This window comes from Balaenoptera borealis (assembly GCF_965194805.1).
Source record: "Balaenoptera borealis genome assembly, chromosome: 14".
Classification (NCBI taxonomy): Eukaryota; Metazoa; Chordata; class Mammalia; order Artiodactyla; family Balaenopteridae; genus Balaenoptera; species Balaenoptera borealis.
Window position 1 is genome coordinate 43,188,955 of NC_138875.1, and position 19,668 is coordinate 43,208,622.

General features: G+C 36.6%; 1 long non-coding RNA gene across 1 annotated transcript in view; it reads left to right on the top strand.

Moving 5' to 3' along the window:
• The first annotated feature begins 6,267 nt into the window (after positions 1–6,267).
• LOC309610906 overlaps positions 6,268–19,668 on the top strand; it is a 133,273-nt gene continuing 119,872 nt past the window's right edge. The window contains exon 1 of the long non-coding RNA XR_014234224.1: positions 6,268–8,989. This is a non-coding gene — a long non-coding RNA (uncharacterized lncRNA). The remainder of the gene's footprint in view (positions 8,990–19,668) is intronic.

A 19,668-nucleotide genomic window follows, 5' to 3' on the forward strand; every position in this document is an offset into this window, starting at 1 on the left:
GAGAATGTCTACCAAAGACAATAATTTTTAATTTAGAAAAATTTATATCAAGCCACTCTTCCAGATATAATTATATGCCAATTCCAACTGTCCACTGAGGATCCTTCTGGTCCATCTTAATAAAACATTATTATTAATAAATAGGAGTATTCAGCCAATTTTCTATGGCAGGTGTGGTATGCATTTAGTTAATCTAAAAGTGGCTCTAAGTAATTCCAGCATAAGTAAGAAAGGAGAGGCCCACAGCACTCTGTTGTTAAATCTAATTCTTGAAATAGTCTAGCACTGTCAGGAGATATATTACAACAGTTGCATGCATGTCTTAAGGACAAATTGGACAGGAGATAATTAAGAAGAGAAAGACAAGAACAACTAGAAGACAGGTGGATGGTCGACTGTTTTCATATAGGCAGATTGTTTAGATTTAACCACACATCTTTCCAATAGCTTTACTATTTTCATTCTTCCTAAAGTACATAGCTCAGTATAGCTCTGCCAATGGTAAACTTTGTTTTTGTTCCTTCAGAATATGGGGTTTTGTTGTTCTTCTTCTTCTTCTCATTCTTGAATGATAGTTTTGCAGGGAATGTATTTTTATTTGATCATTATTTTCTCTATGTACGGTTAATATTTCATTCTATCCTTTCACTTTAATTGTTGCTACAGAAAAATCAGCTATTTCTGTTCTATTTTTGTAGGAAATCTGTTTTTCTATTTGCTAATAAGATGACCTTATCCACTGTGTTCTTTATGACAATAGATCTAGTATTGATTTCATTTTGCAGTGTCTAAGTCTGGTCTATTTGAGTTTCACCTACAATCCTGCCCTGAGTTTCCTGAGATACCCCTGTATCTTTATTAAAAAATTGCTACTTTTGTTTATTTGAAGTAAGTTAAAAGGTATATTAGTTTTCTATTGCTACATAACAAATTGCCACAAATGTAGCAGCTTAAAACAACATCCATTTATTAGCTCACAGTTCTGTAGGTCAGAAATCCAGGTGACGTTGACTGGGTTGTCTGCTCAGGGTTCACAAGGCCAAAATCAAGGTGTTGGCAGGATGTACTTTCGTTTGGAGCAGAGTGTCCTCTTCTAAGCCCATTCAGATTGTTGGTAAAATTCGGTTCCTTGAAGGTTGCAGGACTGAGGTCCTCAATTCCCTTGCTGGTTGTCAGCTGGAGCCACTCTCAACTCCCAGAGACTGCCTGCATTTCTTGCTACATGGCTTCTCAATCTTCAAAGCTGACAATGAAGAATATCCCTTGTGTCAGATGCTTCTCTGAAGCTTCAAATCTCTGACTCCAGGAAGAGGCCAATCCCTTTTAATGGTTCACCCAATTAAGTCCAACTCACCCTGGATAATTTCCCTTTTTAAAGCCAATTGTATCATGTAACAAGCTAATCACCAGAATAAAATCCATCCTATTAATAGTCTGGAGGATTATGCAAGGCATGTATACCAGGGAGTTAGGGTCCTTGGGGGTTCACTTTAGAATTCTGCCTACCATAATAGGTGCATGTATAGCAATTATCAATCACTGAGTTCTAATTAACTAAGAGAAAAATTTCAAGAATGAAGTTTCTAGTAGGTAAAGTTTTGTTTTGGGAGACAAATCTAGGTATTGCTTTGTTTTAATATACTTACTTAGATGATTTGAACCCTCATGAATATATATTTACTGGTATGCAAATGATTCATTTGGTTTAAATTTAACATTGTATTGCTAACATGTCAAATTTAAATAATTAATGGAGGGAGATGGGAAACTGGAGAGTGCATTCTGGAATCTAATTTTTAATTACAAAAAAAGCTCTGCTTCTGCATATATGAATTTAAGATTAAGACCTCTCTCCAGGTTGCTTCTTATTGCTTCCTCTTTTACATCTTTGGCTGGAATGATCTTATTCCCGGTATGGCCCTGTGGGCTTCCCTCCATTAAAAACGATTACTAATTGAATTGTCTCTTAAGATAGTAGATTTTGCTTCCTTAACCTTGGCAGGCCTTTGCCTGTATCCACTGTTGCCTGGAAATATGATTTGTCTGCATGAAGATACTAATCTTTATCCTAATCCTATGTTTTTAACCATCTTCGGTTTATCATTTAGTGTTTGATTTCATCCAAGAAATACTGAAGGTAAGCATACTTTAATTAATGCACAAGACTCTTTCTTGGAAGACACTTCTGTTTCAGGTCACAGTATACATTCATTGAGGTGGAAACAAAGTTTTGGTATGTATTTTGTGGCATCTGATATTTTGTGAGATGAACCATGCTTCAAAAATTTGTTTTTATTAGAAGTAAACCGCTAGACGGCTTGAATTCATCATTTTCCCCACCTCAACCCACAGACGCAAAGTTTTCCTATCCTCTCCCATAGCTTGTTCAGATTTCTCAATACCAAAGTCACCTTAGAACCAACAATCAAAGCAAGCGGAGCTTATCACCTGTAGTCCTTGAATTCCTCTTAAGAGGTGATAATGAGGGTAGCATATCAGAAACCTCCCATTTGTGAGCGCAGAAACAAGTCCTACTGTCTTCACATGAAAGAAGTCTGATCCCGGTTCTAATCATAAGTACCGCAGTTCACTCGTCCCCACCCCTCCCTCTTCAGTAAGGAGGGAAAGGAGTTTGGCGGGGTTAAACTGGTTAGAAAGGAAATAAAAAAGAGCGGGGAGGTGACGGCACCGAGAAGGCCTAGCCCGCTCAGAGCCCCAGGAGCACCGGTCTGCAGCGGAAACGCGGGGCAGGCACAGGACCCGCCCGGGAGGCCCGGGGAGCGCGAGCCCGGGGTCCCAGGCGGCTGCCGCCGCGGTTGCCTGGACACCGAGTAACCGAACTGAGGGCCTCGGCCGCCGGCGCCGCGGAGCCGGCGGGGTGGGCAGGCGGAGCCGGTGAGTCTGGCGCGCCCACCCCTCCAGCCGCTTGCACGGCTCCCATGGGCAGCATACAGACCCGAGTACCCTGGGCCGCTTCCGCCTGGGTTAATATCCCATTTGGTCAATGCCTTAGTTATCAGTCCCTTCCTGGAGGCTGAGGCGAAGCTGTCACTCAGAGAGTATGAGAAAAATCCCCAGGGCCCAGGGAGGGGACGGGAGGTCTCCCTCCACCGGCCGCCCAGTTGTACTCCACGTCACGTTGTCTAAAATTGCATCCCTAGGGTCTTTTTCTTTTAAAATAATTATTTCTACCTTTTATTTTGCTTATAAGACCTCCTTGTGGGGGCCGAGTATTATTATTTTGAATTGTTATTTATATGTCTTCTTTTGATATTTCATCTTACAAGTGTCGGCCCAAATATTGCACGTCTTCTTAGGGAAGAGGCTGGGGATTCTGTATTTCTTTATTTGCTCTGCAAGACCCCAAATGAGATGGTCCACAACACCTCCCTTCTGCAGATAAGGAAAATGAGGCTCAGGCTGTTACATGACTTAACCAAGGTCAAGAATTTGCAAGCTTCAGACCGGGAAGACTAAGGGTCTCCTGACTCCCAATTCAAAGCATTTTCTATTGTTTCTTTCTTGACGTTCATTGGTTGTTCAATAAATGTGAGTTGACTTGGTAGCTTCGCAGGCCTACTTACTACTGCATGATCCGTCTGGGCATCCTGACCCAAATGTAGCATTCTTGAGATATTCTCCCCCCACCCCAATAATTTTTCTTGGTCCTACCATGTCAATAGCAAATTTACCAAAGTTAGGAGCTCAGAGACAAATGGATGGCTAATTGCCAGACACATCAAACAATCTGAAGGATTTTCAGCTGTTAGTTTATGTTGAACTATCACCTAGACATTTGTATGTGAGACTAGTGCATTTTTATCTCGAATATATAATACTTTTCATTTTACTGTTGTATTCTGAAGCCTTATTAACAATATCTGGCTAGTTTTCAGAATTATTAAAAATATGAGTTTGAAGTTAATCTGCCCCTTCTCCCTCGGTGAAGTCCCATCATGGTAGTAACTGCCATAGCTCTTATCCACGACCCTGCCTTCTCTCCTCTGCTCTTGTCCAAGATTCAGCATAATCTCAGACTTAACTAACCTGTAACTACATCCTCAGAGTTTGTTCTTCCTTCTGTATTCCCTAGAGAAGTGAATGATAATCTGCATACACTCTTTTTCCTTTTTCTTTTTAAATATGGACTTCATTCTCACACTGGCTTATTCCACCAGGCTAGAACCATGACTTCCAAGAGCTCTGGAAATCTCACAAATTGGAAATTGGTGAGCTCTGGACTAACAAATCCTCAGTCTTGTACCTAACAAGAAAAATCTAGAAATGCCCTAGTACGACTCTCCCTTACCCCAGCTGGTTCAATGTGCCTATACCTAGGGCAGTCATGTTGGGGATGGGGCTACTAGGATTGACAGCAATCTATCAAACCATGTGGATGGCGTGGGAAAACAGTATCGCAAAAGAAAGGAGCCCCCTTTCTGGGAAAAAAAGCAAACAGTATTTGTCTACCCAGACTTACCTAGGCATATGAGAATGTTGCTAAAATGCAACATTAGAGAATTGCTAAAACGCTAGACACCAGAGTCCAGACAAAACAGAAAAGGTAGGCCGTATGATCAGAAAGGAAAATCAGAGAGATTAAGCACCTGAAATACTCAAAGTAGTTGAATGTGTGTTGTAGTAATGATGTAGGGAGAAAACTGGATTGATCATAAGCATTTGTATTATGTACCTGGTGGAAAAGTAGTACATCCACAAGTAGATGGTTGCATGGATGAGCCTTAATGATCATGATGTCTGTTTTCTGCACAATAATAACACTAATAAAATATATATGGCATTTTAAAATTGGCATTGAACTGAGGTTAACCTCAGTTATAATGTTGTGGAAAAAAGACCACCCAAACGAAAAGAAACAGAGATGGCTTTTTATTTAGAGCTTGCTATAGCAAGGGAGTCAGACACCATCATTGCTTAGGGCAGAGACTCAAAGGCAGACAGGGGAGTGGGAAAGTTTTATAGTGGAAAAAATAAAGGTTTCAGGTATGCTCTGACTGGAGGCTGTTGACATGGGGAAACTGGAGGCAGGCTAACTAGAAGTGGGGCATCCTATGGGATTGGTTTTAGGGGCTTATTTGGCTTTCTCTGGTGGGGCCCAAGTTAGAAGTGCGGGCAAATATTAGGGGAGCTGGGTGTCACTGACAAAGCCCTGACTGTTCTGGGATGATTTATTACAGAGGCTGTGGTTTGGCTTCCTGTGCTGTTTGGTGATTCTATTTTTATATGTGATCTGGTCATTATCCATTTGTATATTCAGTCCCTCCATGCTCATAAAAATTTAGTTAGGTAAATTTAATTTTACTCTCCTATTAGGAAAAACTGAGATATGGAGAGATTTGGAAAGGTTAAGTATTATATTCATGAATATATAATTTGTTAATGAACCCTCATTCACTGAATTTAAATCATTACCATTTATTGAGCACTTATTATACACTGGTCAATGGACTAACCAGTTTGCATATATATATGTTATATTAATCCTCACAATAACACTGTGAAGCATTATTGTTTTCACCATTTTCCAGTGGAAAATGCTGATGCTCAAATACATTAAGTACCCTTCCCTTCTCAAGGTCATGTCTAGGAGCCCATCTGGAATTTAATCCCACATCTAACTGATTTAAAATCTATGTTCCTTGGTACTTTATTAAACTGTCTGATAATCTCCTACCTTCATCACTATATCACTCTATTTCACCTTAGTCTGTATCTATGTACATTACCATCTGAACTCCTTTCCTAGGTACTTATAGGATCTTTGTGTGAACAGAGATAATTAAAAGTCTTTTCTGTGTGAACTGAAGGGATTCAATCCACTGTTAAGGATGCTGGAAAAACTTTGGCTTTAATCACAAACCAAAGAAATGGATGAGATGCCTGGGCATGTAAAATTACATAGTGAAGGTGGAGGGGTGAAGAAATGGTTGAAAATACAGTGAAAGAATACAACCAAGAGGGTATGAGTACCTAAAAAGGATTGCTTCTCTTAATAAACTAATCAAATAGTTTGCATGGAAAATCAATTATTCAAATATCCCTTTGCTGATTGTTAGCAAGATGTTTCATGGTTAACTGGACAATTATTTTTCTTTCTTTTAAACTTGTTTTGTGGAAGTGAGACTATATTTCTATTTTTTGACTTTAGGAAAAAACTAGCCTCAGGAATTGTAATTGTTGAGCCCCAAAATTACACTTGTGACAAATTCCTTGAGAGACTTAAAAACTGAGGATTTTTGCTAGTGAAATTATGTTAGCCAGTGTTAATTATGTGTTAATCACCCTTGGTATCCCACTGCTTTATGGAGCTCAGTTTACTCAGTTTATGCTCTCAAAACAACTTTTTTACAGGCAAGGATATAGCACAGACACAACAGAAGAAGACATTCATGGGGAAAGGTCCAGAGATCTCAGGCATAGATTTCTTTATTCTCCCATCTCTGGGTCACACAGCTACTCTTGGTCTGTATAGGTCTGTAACCACTACATGTGCACATCTCAAGCACCTCCTTAGCAGGAAACCCAATCTGTTCATGATAGAGATCTCATAATGAACTCCTCATAACAGGCATATTCTAGGTATGTTGCCAGCCTTTAATTTGTAAGTCCCCTCCTGCAGGCTCTACTGAAATTAAGTACAATTATAAATCCAATTATTATTACTAAACAGTGCTGGCAGGCTGATACATCCTGTTCTGCAACAATTCACAGGCCCATGGTTTCAAAACATCTTTTATCTTTAGTTAATGCATTCCATAGCATTGGCCAAGGGTCAGTAGCTCTGTAGGTAAGCTTCAATTAATCCACACCAGCTAAGATGAACCCATTATATGCATGGCCTATGGACACAGCAACTTTTAAACTAAATGCTCAAGCCTTTTTCCATAATAGAAAGAGCAAATGAGTAAACATCCCCTCTTGCATCTACATATCACTTCATGTATAGCTCTTTCCATCTCAGATCTGTTCCATTTCTGGAAAAAATGGTCTAATTACACCTTTCCTTCTTCCCCACTCATTCACTCCTGGGTTTCTTGCTACCGAAATTCTGCTAGTGTCATTTAAGGTATATATGTTCATGTGAATTTCACTTATGACCTATTGGCATGGACATTTTTTTCTAGCTTTTATCTCATATAACTTCTTAAAGCTCTTTAGGTTGTTGGCTCCTTCTTGAAACTCCTTTCTCTTGGTTTCTATGATCCCATTCATTTCTGTTTTTCCTGCGATTTTTCTAGAAATTCTTAATGTTAATTTTCTTGGCTTTCATTGTCAACATTCCTTTATGTTGTTGTGTGATCTCATCCACTACCAGCTCCACAATGTTAATATCAAAGAAACTCTAGTTCCAGTCTCAAACTTTCTCATGGATTTTGGACAAACATACATTATAACCATTAAAAACCACCCATATATAAAATTAAAAGGCATCTCTCCTCTAAACCCTACTGGTTCTTCCTCACATAGACTCAATTTAGGATAATGGTGATAACATTCTTTCATTCCCTCATGCTAGAAACCTGGGAGTTATTCTAGACTCCACCTTCTCTGTTACTTACCACATCCAATTTCTCACCAAATCGTGCTATTTATGCCTCTTAGATACCTTTTGGTTCTTTCTTCTCCTCTCCATTTCTACTTCCTCTGCCTTAATTTAAAAAATATTTACCTTGATTACTTCAGTAATCAATCTTTAGTAATCTTCTCCATCATTTTTTGCCTTTCTTCCTATTAACCCTCCATGGCATGGCACTGGACTGTGGCTATCAGATCACTAATATCTTCCTACGAAAGATTCTAAATGGTTAAAAAGGGGTCTTGCTTATTTTTGTATCTTCAGTGCCTAATATATAAGGTATATTCAATCAATGAATATAGAGTTGAGAAAATATGTATAGAAAATGATGATCTGCTACTGACACGCTCTAGAACAATGTTGTTCAAAAGCCTTTTCAATGATAGAACTGTTCGATAATGCAGATGCCACTAGCTACCTGTGGCTATTGAGTACTTGAAGGTGGCTAGTGTAGTTAAGGAACTGAATTTTTAATTTTAAAGTTTTATATGGCTAGTGTCTATAGTATAGGACAGCACAGCTCTAGGAAATTGCTCTTTAAAAATTTTGTATTTAATTAACTCTTAAGTGGAATAAATTAAAAGCAGTTTTCTCTTTTGCTCCATTAATCATCACCACTTAAAACTAAAATTCTGGAGATGTTCTCTCACACAGTGTTCATTCAAGAAATATTTTTGAACACTTAAGATATGCCATACACTGTGGCTTCAAAGAGAAATAAAACACATAATCTCTTCATTCAAAGGTGCAGCAGGAAAACACCAACTGGTAATGGAATTTGATTTTGGAACTGTTGATATTTGGGGGTATTTTGAAGGCTTGATTTAGATAACAGTGGGGAAGAAGATTTTAAATTATTTTTTCTCTTCCTCCTCCCACATCTAGATTTTGAAGTAGCAAATGGGAGTGGACTTGTCAAAATTATACTTGTGATGATGACGGGACCCATTTTGGATCCCACTGTCTACTCCTCCTGAAGATGGTGATAAATTTTGCTGGTTTCTTTGACCTATGTAGTTTTCATTATGTCTCCTCTCTTTTCTACCCTCTATTTTATATTTGCTTGATATCTCAACTGCTTTTAGATTTATTAATTTCTTTGCATTCTATGATCTGATGTCAAAGATGACCCAATATCATCCCTCTGGCTCTAGACAATTCCATTAAACTGTGTCATTCATTACAACTGGCTGTTTGTGGTATGATAGCAAATTTTCAATCACTATGATAGCATTTATAGCCAAGATAATTTAGATTAGTTAGCAAATATTATGCCATGAGATCATGTACAAAATGATATCACTAGGGCCCAGATATGTAGTATATAATGTATTTCTTATTTATTTATTTAACATCTTTATTGGAGTATAATTGCTTTACAATGGTGTGTTAGTTTCTGCTTTATAACAAAGTGAATCAGCTCTACATATACATATATCCCCATATCTCCTCCCTCTATGTCTCCCTTCCACCCTCCCTATCTCCCCGCTCTAGGTGGTCACAAAGCACCGAGCTGATCTCCCTGTGCTATGCGGCTGCTTCCCACTAGCTATCTATTTTACATTTGGTAGTGTATATACGTCTATGCCACTCTCTCACTTCATCCCAGCTTACCCTTCCCCCTCCCCGTGTCCTCAAGTCCATTCTCCACGTCTGCGTCTTTATTCCAGTCCTGCCCCTAGGTTCTTAAGAACCATTATAATGTATTTCTTTACCCACTAATTTGAACACTTATTGCAGAAAACTGCAATAAGAAGCTCTTGGCATAATTTCTTTGTAATAAATTCCGAATGCTGCTTGTTATTTTTGATTTTCTTATTCTCCAGATGGCTACATATTTGCACTCTATTTTTCTGTTATTTCTCTGAGCACAGATTTCTTACTGGGTGCTATTATTTATTTATTTTTATTTATATCTTTGGTGTGTCTTGCAGCAAACAGAAACTGTTCCTCTTAACTGATAATTTAAGAATAGGAAATTAGTGGAAAGCTTAATTTTCCAGTGTGACTTAATATTTTTCAAGAGCTATACCACTGGATGAATCTTGATTTCTATACTGAACGTTAACAATTTAAATCATTTAGTAGTGGAAATTATATAATTCCTAGAAAATATACTAAGTATTGCTTGTATTGAGATCTTTCCTAAATCACAGTAATTAAAAAAATCCAAACATTTATATTTTAAAATCTTTCAAAAACAGAATTATTAATGAAAGCATTACTTACTTTCTTGCCCCCCCAGTGGCATAATGACAACCTCATAGTGACATCCACTTTGATTTTCTTTTTTAAAAGTATAGGAAGTATACCTTTCCATACAAAGAAATCACTCTTGTGGAATTATTGCCCAATCACAGAGTGGGAATCTGTTAAGGTGCATTACTGTTTAGAATGAAACATGTAATAGGAAACCTCAGCATATTATTAAATTTTTTCAACTAATGGCTTAAAGCTATAGTTAGAGGGAAATAAATCTTCATTGTCAAACTTCACCCTATTCTTCTTTATTTTCTTATTAGTTTTAGTCTCATATTTCCCTTCCCTTTAGATGACTTACTGGGCTCTGGTAAAGAAGGTAAGAAGAGGAACACTGAGTGAATAATGGGTGATGGGGTGTGAGTGGAGGCAGTACATTACCTGTTTTCAATTTAGTGTTTGAGGACCTCCAGGGGGATAAAATGACCTTTTGCCGAGGTCATATTCAAGGGAGAGTTAGTCTTTCCATTTTTATTAAATTTTAATTTGGTAGCTCATATGAACAAGAATTCTTTCTTATTTAGCAACATATGGTTTGTATTAATTCAGTAGCTTGCATTTGGGGGAAGATCATTTAGGGAATCTGGACGAATACAAATCAGCTATGCTCTGGAGGCTCCATGCCAAGGCACGGATATCCTTTAGCAAAAGCAGAAAAATCAGCACTAGGTAACAATTCTCAGTAGAATTTTATAAGCATCCCTTGTGGGAAAACTCAGGATTCCTCTCAGATTATCCAATCTTCAAACCTTTTGAAGAGTTTACATTAGAAGAATAAACAGCTTTTACTCAGTGTCATTAAATCTCTAAACTAATGTTAACAAACACTGAGTAGTTTCTTCATTATTCAAATATAACCTCAGAAAAGTTGATAATATTAGAGTCTTTCTTATAAAGGCAATAAATAAACCTCTGGAAAGGTCATAGTTTATGTATCTTAATACCATATTAATCAATGTAACTGAGTTGTCAACACTTAGTTCCTTAATAGATAATAGATTTGAAATTCTTTGTTGTCGAGGGGCCTAGACTGTATAAAATTAGCAGGAAGAACCCTTATTGGCTTGTACACCTAGGAGTACTGTATCGGTGTGTGTGTGTGTGTGTGTGTGTGTGTGTGTGTGTGTTTGTGTGTGCGTGCGCACGCACATGTTTGGGGAGAGGACATGAGGGGTTAATACTAATATCTGGGCTGGAGAAATATATTACTGCCATCCTGAAGTGAAACTTATAGTTCCCTTAGAAAAACTCTGCTAAAAGGTGGTTAGATTCTACTGGCAGAATGCTTTTATTGATGTAGAAAGCATAGCTCTTAGTCTACAAACTGAGCTGTGTAAAGAATATCACACTTAAAATTTTCCTCTAAATCAACTAGATTCCAGCTTGGTGGCCCCATCCCACCAGTTCAGCAGGAAATGTATTATTATTCAGTCTTAGTATCGTCTCTGTCCTGCTCCCCAAATGGAATCAAACCATTTGTGCCAAGTATCTGGGGTCTTTGGATGCACCAGAGCATCTGGAAATGTAACTATCCCACCCAGCAACCTCCTTGCATGTGTCCTCTGGTCCACTGGGAGTCCCAGGCTTTTCATGGGCCTGGTTGATTACACAGGTCTTCTGGCTAGATGTCCCCTAGGAGTGCGGAAGCTGAGTGCAACTGGAAGTCCTCATGCCTGTGATGCAGTCTCTCTGACTGCACCTAACAGTCATCCCCCCAACCCCCAGGTCTGGTCATCTCCTTGGCTGCTGCCACAGCCTTCTTGGACTCACAGACCTCCTCTATCACCAAGTCTTGGGGAATACTTCTATCTACCTTATTGATCCTACCTTCCTCTCCAGGACACCCCAAGAGCTAAAGATCAAAGTCACTCCAGGCTGCCTCTGCTTTTCTCCAGGCTAAAAACCTTACAACAAAGAACTACGAAGTCTTGGGCTTCCCTGGTGGCGCAGTGGTTGAGAATCTGCCTGCCAATGCAGGGGACACGGGTTCGAGCCCTGGTCTGGGAAGATCCCAAATGCCTCACTAGGCCCGTGAGCCACAATTACTGAGCCTGCGCGTCTGGAGCCTGTGCTCTGCAACAAGAGAGGCCACGATAGTGAGAGGCCCGCGCACTGTGATGAAGAGTGGCCCCCACTTGCCGCAACTAGAGAAAGCCATCGCACAGAAACGAAAACCCAACACAGCCATAAATAAATAAATAAATCTCATTTAAAAAAAAAAAAAAAAGAACTACGAAGTCTTGTTATGAGATTAAAATGGGAGAAGGGGGTGGGAGAGCATATGGGGAGAACAGATACAAGTTAATATTTCAATAGATTTATCTGATAGAGTAATATTTTTAACAAACATAGTGTTATTTGGGGGAAAGGTGGATGTGATTTGGTCACTTGGGAACCTAATCATCCTTTACTGTAAGAGCGGTTCCTAAGAGGGGTATTTATATCACTGGTGACAACAAGATTAATTTGTGACCATTCCTGACCATACTTATAGCTAAGTGATTATTTTAATATCTAGTAGAAAATATATATTAAAATGTAAATTGGTGTAAGTTACTTAAATTACAGCATAAGGAGTACATGAACCTAATAACAGAAAAACTGATGGTGGTATACAAATGATCAGATGTGAAATAATACAGTATGACCTTGTTTCTATGAAAAATTATGTTCCTAAATTCAAAATCAAAATTAAATTATGTTCATAATTGAGAATGTCTGTAATTCAGATATTCCAAGAAAAATGTGAAAATGCTTTACTACACAGGAAGTATTCTTAGCTTTCAACACACAGAACTTTATAAAATACAAGTGGTCTGTTTTGCATATTCTACCATGATATTGTTAAAGGAGTAATCACTTATAGTTCACTTATGTCAACTTGATTCTTTTAGTTTTGAAGACAGTGAATCATCATTTCAGCCATTTCCATTATTATTGCTCTCTTTCATTTTTAAACAATTATGGTTTTAAACTACTGATCAATATTTCAAATCACCTAATTGCTTTAATAATGCAACCCTCTATTAGAACAGCTTAGACTATGCTATGTAAAAATTCACAAACCATAGTGATTTAATGAAACAAAGGCCTCTTTTTTTTTTTTTAAGGCCTCTTTTTTAATGATGTCACAGTGATGTAGACAAGGGAGTTTTCCTGAGTGGGTGTTTTTTAAGAGATGGCCCAGGGACCCAGTTTCTATCACTGTAGCTCTAACATGCAGAACACGTGGCTTCCAAGGTTGCTGTGGAAAGGAAAAGAGGGCTGGAGGAGCAAATGGAATGTTTATAAGGTCAAGGACTACTCTAATTTAGTTTTCCTATGTGCCCAGGAAGAGAAAATTATGCAATGAACACATAGTGTTGACTCTACCACAATCCCCAAATATAATTCAGAATAGTTAAGATATAAAAGAATACTTAGTCAAAAGTGCTTCATTGTGCACTTAATATTTATTGCTGACAAAAAATGTTATTTAAGAATGAATAAAGTCCCACACTAGGCTTATCGTGGTTAGGTTTAGAAGCTATCAGAGGCCTGCTTTTTATTCAAGCAAGGCTGTTCTAGCATATTTCAATTTTGGAAAAACAAAGGCTAATCTTTTTGGGAGATAATTCTTTGTAGGTGCAGATATATCTGAAGTGATCAAAATAAATTCGATTTATGAACCAATACTTTTTCTTATAGTAGCTGTGCCTTATCATATCTCATAATTATCTATACATGTTCCAAAAGTGTTGAAAAATGAAAAGGTTACATTTTAGGTGGGAGAGAAATAATTTTATAAGCAGGTGCTTATCTTTTTACATGGAATGACTGGAAAACCTAGCACGTTAGAACCTAACTCTCACAGTGAAGCAATCTCAAGTTCAAGCTTACTTTTGTTAACAAACAGATTCTCTGGTTCCAGGGGTTGCAAATGTTCTATATCCTCTAGTTTGAATGATTAATGAAGATAAGTGATGTACAACGTGGGTACCTGAAAAAAAAGAATATCTAGGTGAAAGTGATTTTTCTTTTCATTTTCTAACTCATGAAGTATGGTTCCCTGAATTAAAAGACATCTGTTTAAAAAAATTTATGATTTCCTTTCTCAAAGAGAAATTATATTATTTATATTATATACTATTTTCTCTCCCCTACAGGATTTAGGTAATCCATTCAGAATGTAAATATGTCATCGCCTTAGGTGACATCCCTTTGCAGTTTGCATGTCTATTACTTTTTCCTACGTGATAACATGATTCTTCTATTATTTTACTGTATAATAACCTCTGCAAAAAATGTTTTTTTTTTATTAATGACTGATGGCTAAACACTTTTCCTATATTAATTTGCTCTCTCTCCCCCCAGTTTGTATGAGCATGAGCCTGTGTGTGTATAGGGATTGCCAGTTCCAGGTCCTTTGTTAATTTTTTCTGTTTGTATGTTTCATTTTTTAAACCAGTTTTTCTAACTATTTATATATTAAGCCAGAAACTACTTTGTTACCCACGTTTTAATAATCTCTTCCTGATTTGAGTGATATTTTTTATAGCAAGGTGGCTTTAAATTTTTGTGGAGCCATATCTTCTCTAGAACATTATGTGTTTTGCTGCTATGCTCAGAGGCCTTTCTCATCTTATTTTTACATAAACAGTTTCCTCTAGCTGTTGTTTTTCTTTTACCTTTAAGCTTTAAATCTATTTAATTTTGAGACTAATTCTGTAGTCTCAGAGACTTTGTAATCATTTCCCCTGATTCCAAAGTTCAACCAGGTTTACATTTTACAAATGACTGGAACGTAAAGTCAATAGCACATTAGAGGGTCCTGAGAACTCTTTTCTTACTTCTGTTTCACCCTAGGAACACTGGCCCTCTTTAGCAGGAGTACAGCATGGTGGTCGACTCCAGGGCTAAATCCGGTGCTGCACTGCCAGCTACAAGACACTGGCGAGTGCTTTCTCCTTTGCAAAATAGGGCCAGTAATGGTACCTAGCTCACAGGTTGTTGTGAAGAGTAAATGCATATGTGGTATGTTTTAAGTATAAGCTATCATTTTTGTTTTCCTTGGCTCAAGACCCCTCTATTTCATGAGTCAGTAATATCTCCAAATAAACTGAAACTTTGGGAGGGCAGTGGTTATTCTCGTACTTTTCTTGCATTCCACAAAATGTCTATCAGAAATAGGTAGAAGTGGTCTATAAATAGTTACGAAAATTCTAAAAAAGTAAAATCAAAAGGCACCTTTCTTCAGGAGCAAAAGCTATCTCATAGTAAAATGGAATAGTATTTTCTAATTAATAAAGAATTTCTTCCGTAAGAATTTTAAAAGTCAAATTTATAAGAATTTGTTATTTTACATTTGAGACAAAGTAGTTATTGAATATGAATGACAAGTACTTTATATTTTGTCAGCAAGTGTTTCTCAGTACACTCACTGTAAAATCATTTGATGTGACTCAGAGGTGAAATAATAATTTAATACATGATATTGACCTATGAAATAATTTAATGTCATAAAAACTGACTTGATTTGCTTGCCGTTCTTTATGTCTCAAGTAATTGCCAAAAGGTGAAAGCTCATTTCTCAGACAAATTCAGAATACAGTACGAGATATCTTTATGAATAGATATGTAGAAACTGGCTTTTTCAGTACTAATTTGATTTGTAGAAAAAGATGACATTTAATCTTTCTGAAGATGTGCTCAGTTTTAGTAAAACCATGAGATGTAATATTTAATGCATCTTAATCTCTTGAATGTAATACAGACATAAAGTCAATAGAACTCCATCAAAGAAAGAGAGAAGAGATTAGGAATCAGAGGAATAGAGTTTAAAGATTTATAAAAGAAACTATTATAGGTATGGATAGAAAAAAATGCCTTGTCTTTTTGCAATTTTCATTACTCTTTTGCAATAGCCTCAACATTGTCACAAAACAATCTATTGTATAACAAAAAATAAAAGGATTAAAAAAACTATGCTGTTTGAAAAAGCAACATTCAAGACAGAATTTATATAAGAAAGTACAGGGAGAAGGAGTAAGTAAATTTGTTTTGTGATGAGAAGTTACAGGAGACATTATATATATTACACTATATTACATAGAGACTTAAGGAAAGGAAGAGTAAAAAGAATGTGCAAGGGATGACAGCATGGAAGTGTAAGTAAGGCTCGTTTTTATGACTGGTGTGGCTGGAATATAAAACATGTGGTAAAGAGGCAAGGAATATTTTTATTCTCATGGACATGTAACTTCTAGGCCTTGTGTTAAAATTCCTTGGTATTACTAAAAATATACAAGATATAATCAAATTGATGAATACCTTGAGGGTACAGGATATGTACCCTAGAATATTCTTTTGTACCCTAAACAAGTAGCACTGTGATACAAACAAGATACAAGCTGAAAATTGAAATGAATCAATGAATGGATGAAATGAAATAAACTAAGAATTATTGAATATTAAAGTGAAGTGGATCTTAGAAGGTAATTCAGTCCAGTCTCTAGACATTTTCTAAGTTCTTCCTATACAATACTTAAATGATTTTGTAGCTTCTCCTTAATCACTTTTAGTGATATAATGCTTTCTACCTCACAACACAGCTTTGCTCACTGTTGGAAAAACTGGAATTATTAGAAACATCCCTGCATGATTAACAAAATATTCTTCCTCTTGGTGTAGAACCACCACCTATGAGTTTGCCTGCCATTTTTGGAATAGGGCCTCTAGGAGGGTCTGCTTGGTCTTCCCTATCTTCTCCCCAAACCCATCACCCCCCAAATTATAGTGAGGGCAGCTATGCAAATAGACAGCAATTTTACCCCAGCCATAACTGTGGCCAGGAATAGAAAGCAGGTTCAAACGAGTACAATAATAATATCCTGACTTCCTAGCAATAAGGAAGGCCAATATTTGATTGGGTCAAATATAGGCACTTGGTCCAATTAAAATCCTCCCGAGATAACTGGAATCAAATCTGAGAAAAAGTCAACACTTCATTGGTGGCTGAATCTCTACAATATAAAACTCAGGAGGTGTCAGCAGCCAAGATTTCTGAAACACAGAAAAAGTCAAGTTGTAGAAGGAAAACTAGAACAAGTATGAAAAGAATATCTGACGCTGAGGCACAGAGAATGCTGATGGCATTTGAGCCCCTGTATTCCTGCTTCTCTTACAGATGGACTGTTGATATGTTCCATTAATTAACCAGTGTCTTTTCCATAAATACTCCTTTTAATGTTGTAGTTTTTCCTTGTTTTTTTGTGTGTGTGTTTTTGTTTTCATTTCTGCTTATGCTGAATTTCTCTCATCTGCAACTAAAGAAGAACCAATGTAATTGGCAATCTGGTTTAGTCATTTTAGATCGTTAGTGTCAGTAGTGATTGGTCATCCTTCTGTTCAGTCGAGTTCCAAATCTCTGATTACTGGCCTTGGCCAGGATCCTGACTCTGATTCCCATTTGCTGCCTTGCTTGATGGTTTGCATTTATATTCTGTGCTCTTTACTGGCTATATTTAAACTGGTTTAGGGATTTAGAAGCTATATAGATAGAATATTTGACATAATTTTTGTTTGAACCGTAACTTTAAATGAGCTTAAAAATCTCAGCTTACGATAGGGTAAAAAGTTGGAAAAAAAAGTAATAACTTTTGAATATTATAACAGTTTATGAAGTACTTCCCATTGTCAGATCTTTTTAAAAAAAATCTTCTTTGTGAAAAGAATGTAGATTTTAACATTTAGATTAGAATAAAATAAACCAGCTGAATTATAGATAAAGCCAGTGAGAGTAAACAAATAAATATGGTGTTCATAATTAGTGGAAGAATATCAGTATATTTGCACTGTTTACTGCAAAGAATGCGTGAATGAATCATGGCTACTGAAATGATTTAAGGTAAAGTTGCTTAATATTTTTATGAGAATATGAAAGAACAGGAAAGTAGCACATTAACTTCATAGCCTTATCAAAGCCATTAAAATAACACGGATACAAACAAACAGCATCTTACAAAGATAAAATCTATAAATACAGACAACTTATTAGGTTTTAGAAGAGCAGATGGTACTTTCTGTCACTGACTTTAAGGCTTTAAATTTTGTAGGTGTTGGCTATGAGTCTCTAAGTTGTCTAAATGCTGACTTTTGATATTGTTTGTGGATTTGGGCAATGGGTGGCTGATTTACATGCCTAATTCCATTAAAATATTTTTCTTCAAATAAAAACACTGGATAAACTAGGAGAAGATCTTTGTAACACATATTAATAACAAAGGACTATATCTAGAACTGCTGAGATTAAAAAAAAAAAAAGCACAACCCAGCATGTATTTCCCCATGTTTATACCCTACAGATACTCTAGTATAATTCACAAAGAAAAGTATAAAGGAATCTTATAGAAGACTTAGTTACAATAGGGAAAATATTTGAAAAAAACTGAAATGGTCATCAACAGGAAACTGAACAGAATTCTATACAGCAGTGAAAAAGAATGAAATACAGCTATATGTAACAACAGATAAATCTCAGAAACGTACTAAACAAGTAAAAAAGTTGTAGAATGATTTGTAGGGTATAATATCATTCATAGAAGGATGTAAAGCTCTAAACCAGTATTATAGAGTATATTGTTTTGAGATACATATGTAATAAAAATGAACTGAAACCATGGGGATTATATATTTGATGGTTGCAATTTCTGGTGAGGGAAGAAGGGAACTGTGACCACTGAGGAATACACTGGAATTTGAATGTTACAGTTAACCACTTATTTCTTAGGCTGCATTGTAAGACGCAAAGTTTTTTTTTATATTGCTATGCAATATTTCACAATAAGAATATTTAAAACAAACAATTACAAATAAAATCGTGAGAGGAAATGGCTAGAATGAGAAGCTTTTCTGTCTAGAAAGATACGTAGCTCAGAAATTTTGTTTTTTAAACAAAATTTGAGGAATATAGTGATTTGCCAAGATGCCAGCCTAAGAGTGGTGAAACAAAAGGAATTCTACATGTCATATGCTATTCAGGTTTGGAAACAAGCAAAAATTCTAACCGAAAACTGAAACAAAGCCAATGACAAAAAGCATGACTAGGAGGGGAAGGTGACAGTCCCAAACCAAATCTGTAGGATTATACGCTGATTGCAGGTATTTCATTCTTTCATGCATTTTTTTTCATTCATGCATCCTTTCATTTTCAACAAGACCTTTTTGAACCCCTCCAATGTGCCAGGCATTGTGATAGATCTGTGCTGTCCAACGTAGTATCCACTAGCCATATATGGTGATTTAAATTGAAATTAATTAAAATGAAATACAATTAAAAATCTATTCAGCAGTTACATTAGCCACATTTCAAGTGAATAGTGATTCTAAGTGATCATGTGGCTTAGTATAATGCTTACCATTTTAGACAGCACAGATTTGGAACACTTTTATCATTGTAAAAAGTTCTATTTAATGGTACTGTTATAGATGCTAGGACGACAGCAGTGAAAAACACAGACTCTGAATTTTAATGAAAAAAGAGGAAATGAAGGAAACGATTATAAACTTGTAATATATGTTAAGTAATAATGAGTCATTAGAAGAAAATATAGTAGAGTAAGTGGATAGAGAGTGAAGGGGATGATCTGATGCAGGGATTTTCATAAGGAATCATAGCAATGGAAGGAAAGGCATTTCCATTTATTGGGAGGGAACTGAAAAGAAAAAAAATGTGTGGCTTCACAAATGCCAACAGAAACAACTGTTTTAAGAAAAGAGCACAAGAATTTTACAATTGTAATTAGAAGCAATAAATCAGGAGGGAGAATGTTGTG